Source organism: Babylonia areolata, chromosome 10, assembly GCF_041734735.1.
Source record: "Babylonia areolata isolate BAREFJ2019XMU chromosome 10, ASM4173473v1, whole genome shotgun sequence".
Lineage (NCBI taxonomy): Eukaryota > Metazoa > Mollusca > Gastropoda > Neogastropoda > Buccinidae > Babylonia > Babylonia areolata.
Window position 1 is genome coordinate 12,047,181 of NC_134885.1, and position 7,355 is coordinate 12,054,535.

General features: G+C 40.7%; 1 long non-coding RNA gene across 1 annotated transcript in view; it reads left to right on the forward strand.

Annotated features, from left to right (window-relative positions):
* Positions 1-7,355, forward strand: part of LOC143286455 (uncharacterized) — an 11,347-nt gene extending 3,992 nt beyond the window's left edge. The window contains exons 3-5 of the long non-coding RNA XR_013055822.1: positions 2,953-2,976; positions 4,954-5,209; positions 7,160-7,355. This is a non-coding gene — a long non-coding RNA (uncharacterized LOC143286455). The remainder of the gene's footprint in view (positions 1-2,952; positions 2,977-4,953; positions 5,210-7,159) is intronic.

Genomic DNA, 7,355 nt, shown 5'->3' on the forward strand with positions numbered 1-7,355 from the left:
CGGCGCCCCTCCACTAGACCTTAAGTGGCGGTCTGGACGCTAGTCATTCGGATATGAGACGATAAACCGACGTCTTGTGTGCAGCATGCACTTAGCACACGTAAAAGAACCCACGGCAACAAAAAAAAACAGGGTTGTCCCTGGCAGAATTGTGCGGAAAAATCCACCTCGTTAGGAAAACAAATAAAGATTGGAAACAGGAAAAAAAAATACAACACAAAAAAGGGAAGGGGAAAAAAGGGTGGCGCTCTCAGTGTAGCCACGCTCCTCTCCCTGGGGAGACAGGCCCGAATTTCACACAGAGAAATCTGTTGAGCCGAAAGAGTTATACAATACAGTCCCAAGGCAATACAATGCAAAGTAAATATTGCTTTCTGTTGAATTGCCTTCTACAGAATGTCTACATATCTTGCTTTGTATTGCATCGTCTTCTATATCTATAGAATGTCTACAAATCTTGCTTTGTATTGCATTGCCTCCTGCAGTATATCTACAAATCTTGCTTCTTATTGCATTGTATTCTATAGAATGTCTACAAATCTTGCTTTGTGCTGTATTGCTTTCTACAGAATGTCTATAAATCTTGCTTTGTATTGCATTGCCTCCTACAGAATGTCTACAAATCTTGCTTCCTATTGCCTTGTCTTCTATAGAATGTCTACAAATTTTGCTTTGTACTGCATTGCCTTCTATAGAATCTCTACAAATCTTGCTTTGTATTGCACAGCCTTCTACAGAATGTCTACAAACCTTGCTTCCTATTGCATTGTCTTCTATAGAATGTCTACAAATCTTGCTTTGTATTGCATTGCCTTCCACAAAATGTTTGGACTATCTTGCTTGCTTTCTATTGCATTACATTCTACAGAGTGTTTGCACATCTTGCTTTGTACTGCATTGTCTTCTATAGAATGTCTACAAATCTTTCTTTGTATTGCATTGCCTCCTGCAGAATGTCTACAAATCCTGCTTCTTATTGCATTGTCTTCTATAGAATGTCTACAAATCTTGATTTGTATTGCACAGCCTTCTTCTGAAAGTCTTCATATATTGCTTTGTGTTGCATTGTCTTCTATAGAATGTCTACAAATCTTGCTTTGTATTGCATTGCCTCCTACAGAATGTCTACAAATCCTGCTTCTTATTGCATTGTCTTCTATAGAATGTCTACAAATTTTGCTTTGTATTGCACAGCCTTCTACTGAAATTCTACATATATTGCTTTGTGTTGCATTGTCTTCTATAGAATGTCTACAAATCTTGCTTCCTATTGCATTGTCTTCTATAGAATGTCTACAAATCTTGCTTTGTATTGCCTTGTCTTCTATAGAATGTCTACAAGTCTTGCTTTGTATTGCATTGCCTTCTATAGAATGTCTACAAATCTTTCTCTGTATTACATTGTCTTCTACAGAATGTCTACAAATCTTTCTCTGTATTACATTGCCTTCTATAGAATGTCTACAAATCTTTCTCTGTATTACATTGCCTTCTACAGAATGTCTACAAATCTTTCTCTGTATTACATTGCCTTCTATAGAATGTCTACAAATCTTCCTCTGTATTACATTGCCTTCTATAGAATGTCTACAAATCTTTCTCTGTATTACATTGCCTTCTATAGAATGTCTACAAATCTTTCTCTGTATTACATTGCCTTCTATAGAATGTCTACAAATCTTTCTCTGTATTACATTGCCTTCTATAGAATGTCTACAAATCTTCCTCTGTATTACATTGCCTTCTGTAGAATGTCTACAAATCTTTTTCTGTATTACATTGCCTTCTACAGAATGTCTACAAATCTTTCTCTGTATTACATTGCCTTCTACAGAATGTCTACAAATCTTTCTCTGTATTGCATTGCCTTCTACAGAATGTCTACAAATCTTTCTCTGTATTACATTGCCTTCTACAGAATGTCTACAAATCTTTCTCTGTATTGCATTGCCTTCTATAGAATGTCTACATATCTTGCTTCCCTTTGCATCGTCTTCTGCAGAGTGTTTGCACATCTTGCTTTGTATTGCACTGCCATCTTCAAAATATCGCCTGACCTGCTTTGACGATGATGTGGTTGTGGTGTAGCGTAGCGTATATGGATATAAGTTCGCGCGCTTTGACGCATCAGTCCTTGAAACCGAAACTGAAACTGAAACTGTCTGCCTACCTTGTCTTCTGTTTTGTATTGTTTCGCTGTTTTGTCTGGCCTTTCTGTCCCTGATAAATTGCGTTGCCTTGATTTATGTGTTTGTGTCTTAAGTTTTGTTTTGTTGTTGTTGTTGTTGTTGTTCTTTTCCCTGTATTTGCCTTTCATTGTATCTTAGTTAGGTTTGCATTGCACTGCATGCAGTGTAGGTGTTTACACACACACACACACACACACACACACACACACACACACATATATATATATATATATATATATATTTGTGTGTGTGTATGTATGTATATGTATATAGGTATATATATACATGTGTGTGTGTGTGTGTGTAGCTACATATTGTCTGACAATGTAATATTTTAGCTTACCTTGTCGTTTCTATTTTTACCGGGTGTTTCCTATTTTCTATTCTTTCTTTTCTATTTTGCATTTTTCTTGTCTTTTTGTCTTGCCATGGAGTAAGCTTTTTTTCTTATCTTGTCTCTTTCTCTTTTCCTTTTTGGTGACCAAAAAAAAATCAACTTTTTTTTCTTGACAAGGTTGAAGTTCTGCAAGTGTCGTGTGCGTGTGCGTGTGGTGGTGCGTGGGTGGATGAGTGCGTGCATGTGTGTGTGTGTGTGTGTGTGTGTGTGTGTGTGTGTGCGTGCGTGCGTGAGTGCATGCGTGTGTGTGTTTTTTTTCTGCCTCTCTGTCTATCTCCTTGTCTGTGTGTGAGAGACTGAAAACACTGTATCTTCCGTTTGCTAACACAGATCATTATGTTAAGCTTTTTGTGTATTTGTTTCCAGTTTCGAAAGCGATTTTCCAGAATGGTGAGTATTTCTTGGGCACTGACACTGACATATACTTGCACATTCTTCCATTCAAAATTCTATCATATTCTCTCGCTTTCATTCATTAGATAGCCTACTGCTCACTTATATTCACTGTATGAATAAGTGGGAGTTCTGAAAACAGTCCAATAGGCTATGGTATCGTCAGTTTAAAAAAAATACATAAATAAGTAAATCACCATCATTCTCATCATCATCATAATGAATCGGTAGATAGATAGATATATAGATAGATAGACAAGGTCACACAAATCCGCATGCAAGAGTGTCTGAAAACAAGATCTCAATAACTCTTTCTCTTCTCAATTTTCTGTGCCTGTGTGTGTGTGTGTGTGTGTGTGTGTGTGTTACTTTGTCTCTGCTCTCTCTTCTCTATCTCTTTCTCTGCTCCTGTCTCTCAGTGTCTCTGTCTCTGTTTCTCTCTCTCTCTCTCTCTCTCTCTCTCTCTCTCTCTCTCTCTCACACACACACACACACACACACACACACACACACATCCCCATGCAAGTGAAAATTCTATATCACTATACACTGATGACGTGGTACGATTATCTGGCAATAGCTCTCTATCTCGACGTTTTACATTGACTAAATGACTGACTGAATGAATGAATGAATGACAGACGTGCATACTCATTCATTCATTCCTTGGTTACTTACTTACGTCATCTCTCTTACCAGCTGATTGGCTGTACTGGACTCAATGACTGACTGACTGACTGGCTGGTTGGTTGGTTGGCTGACTGGCTGGTTGACTGGCTGGCTGACTGACTGACTGGCTGACCGCAGTCTGTATCGCCTGAGTGATGGACGAAATAAAAACTTTGGGTAGTGTCAGTTCAATTAATTTTTAGCATCCTGAATTTCTCCACCTAATGGTTACATTTTCCATGGTGGCAATATCCACATTTCTTCCCCTGTGTTCTTTCCATTCAGTTTCGTTCTCAACTGAGACGGAAAAGTCGTAACTGTGACGGAAAAATCGTAAATTTGTTTAAACGGTATTGTAATACATACTTGTATTTGTATTTGTATTTCTTTTTATCACAACAGATTTCTCTGTGTGAAATTCGGGCTGCTCTCCCCATGGAGAGCGCGTCGCTACACTACAGCGCCACCCTTTTTTTTTTCTTTTTCTTTTTTTTCCTGCGTGCAGTTTTATTTGTTTTTCCTATCGAAGTGGATTTTTCTTCATAATTTTGCCAGGAACAACCCTTTTGTTGCCGTGGGTTCTTTTACGTGCGCTAAGTGCATGCTGCACACGGGACCTCGGTTTATCGTCTCATCCGAAAGACTAGCGTCCAGACCACCACTCAAGGTCTAGTGGAGGGGGAGAAAATATCGGCGGCTGAGCCATGATTCGAGCCAGCGCGCTCAGATTCTCTCGCTTCCTAGGCGGACGCGTTACCTCTAGGCCATCACTTCACTCTACATTTCTCACCCCTCGTGTCAAGAGACCGGTTAAGAAGGCCAGTCTAAGAGTGGAGGGGAAGAAATGCAGAGTACATATTACAATATTATTAACCAATTTACAACTGAGTTTTTTTCCGTCTTATAAACGGAAAAGTATTCAGTGGGAAAGAAATGTGGATATTTAGTTGCCTTCATGGTTTGCCGCCAGTGGGACGGGGGAAAACGGAAAAGCAAGATGGTGGCACGTGAGTTAAATGACTGAATCCGCAGAGTAAAATTACTTACAACACGAGAGTTGAAATCCACCCAACATGGGTTGTTACAACATCTACTAATGGCCGGTAATAACGTTTCATAGTACATGCACAAAAATTGCGGGTAAAATAGGTCACTGCAATAAGTTAGGATGTTAAAGTCGAACTTTACCAAAAACTCTGTTTTCTTCCCTCCCCCCCCCCCCCCCCACGCCCACGCCCACGAACCACACGCCCCGAACGGCAACAACCACTACCACCACCACCAACAACAACGTCAACGTCAAAGTCGCCGCGCTTGGCTCCTTCAGAGTTCTCCCCCTTCTCCGAGTTCTCTCCCTTGACGAGGAGAACCAAGATGGCGCCCGAGGTGGTGGAGGACGACGACGACGATGACAATAGCATGGCCGATGCCCTCATCGCCGACAGACTCTCGGCGCTCGTCGAAAGGATGCGACGCACACTAGCAAAGATCCACGCGCGTCGACAACGATCCTGAGAGAGAACGAGAGACTGAGAACTGAGAGTGTTGGCTGTGATTGAGGGTAAGAGGGAAGGTCAGTGTAGGGGGTGAGGGGGTGAGAACTGTGAAGGGGAGAAGGGGGGGGGGGGTGTCGGTATGTGTGAGGGAGAGGGGGGGGGGGAGAGGATGTGTGTGTTAGTATGTGTGTGTGTGTGTGTGTGTGCCTCTGTGTGTATTCGCTCGGGTCGGGTGTGTGTATGTATGTTTGGGCAGGAATGTGTGTTTTCCAAATGTTTACACACATATGTACATGCATGTGTGCTGCATACACACACACATACATGCGCGCTCACTCACGCTGTATGTTTGGGCAGGAATGTGTGTTTTCCAAATGTTTACACACATATGTACATGCATGTGTGCTGCATACACACACACATACATGCGCGCTCACTCACGCACCCACGCACGCTCACACACACACACGCGCGCGCGCGCGCACGCACACATCAAGAAAATATATTCACGTACTCACACACGCACACATGCATACACGTATGTATACACATATACACAGGCACGCACGCACGCACACACACAAACACACACACGCGCGCGCGCGCACTAGCCACACACACACATTCACACACACACACACACACACACAGCACGTCACACACACGTGCGCGCGCACGCACACACACATACACTCTCCATATATTTACAGATGGATCCGTTCTTAATGACAAAAATGCTGGCGCGGCTTTTTCTATTCCCGCTTTTGAAGTTGAAAAATCTTACTTTATTGGAAAGAATCTTTCCATTTTTACGGCTGAACTTGTTGCTATTATACAAGCTTTGAGCTACTTGCTGAGCCATCAAATAGTTTTCTTGAAAATAGTATTCTTTGTTGATTCCAAATCAGTACTTTATACTCTAGAATCATTTAGCCTTGAAACAAGACCTGATTTAGTTATTGAGGCATATCATTTGGTACATTGTTTGAGGATTAAAGGTACTGATAACAGTTTTTGTTGGGTGCCTTCTCATGTGGGCATTTATGGCAATGAAACTGCTGATAAAGCAGCTAAAAGAGGAGCACAAGATTCAGAAAAATCGACAAAATTACTTGTCCGTGAAGGAAGCATACACTATGTTAGAAAAAACAGCATGGGGTCGATTTCATAAATGATGGAAGGCAAAGTTTTCAAAACAGAAAGGGACATTATTCCCCGAACATATTATTCAAGAAAAAATACCGACTTCATCAGCTTGCTATACAAGATTAATAACCTCTACTTTCTTCCGGCGCTGAAGACAAAATATAGTAAAAATGTTATATGTATTTGTGGTAAGCAGTTCGGCTTGCATCATAGTTTGTTTCAATGTCAGCAGTTACGTATCTTCTTGCCCAAGTATTTCACAGAGAGTAACTATTCTGCAGATGATTTGGGGGAAGTTATTTCAAACGAGGTTCTTTCAGTAGAACTTTCCAAGGCATTAGTTCATAGCCCTATTTCTACATTCCTTTGATGTACTTCATAATTATGTTAATGGTTTTAGTTATTATCATCATTATTGAATTGTTACTGTTAAAGCTAATTTCATGCAAGCTAATTTCATGTTAGTTCTCAAGGCCTGACTAAGCGCGTTGGGTTACGCTGCTGGTCAGGTATCTGCTTGGCAGATGTGGTGTAGCGTATATGGATTTGTCCGAACGCAGTGACGCCTCCTTGAGCTACTGAAACTGAAACTGAAGCTCATGTTAGTTATGCATTTCTTAATAGTTTTCTACCTTTTCTGTATTATCCTGACTTCTCTTTCCCCTCGCCCCACTCCACCCCACTTTTTTTCTTTCTTTTTTTTTTTCTTTCTTTTTTTTCTTTCTTTTTTAATCGTCTAATATCACTGATAGTGAAAAGACACTAAACTAAAGAACGACACACACACACACACACACACACACACACACACACCACAAACTGACAATACCAATACGTCTAAATAACCATCCAATAAACTACTGTTGCAGGTTCTCTGGACAATGGAGCAGGGTCAAAGGACAGACTTTCCAGCGTACAAAAAAAAACATCCACTTGGATCTCAGCCAGATACATAACTAAGATATAAAAACAAATATAAGTATAATATGAATATAATATGAATTATTTCATTGGTTAAAATTAATAAAGATAGCTTCCCACCACCACCAACCGCCGCCCCCCCCC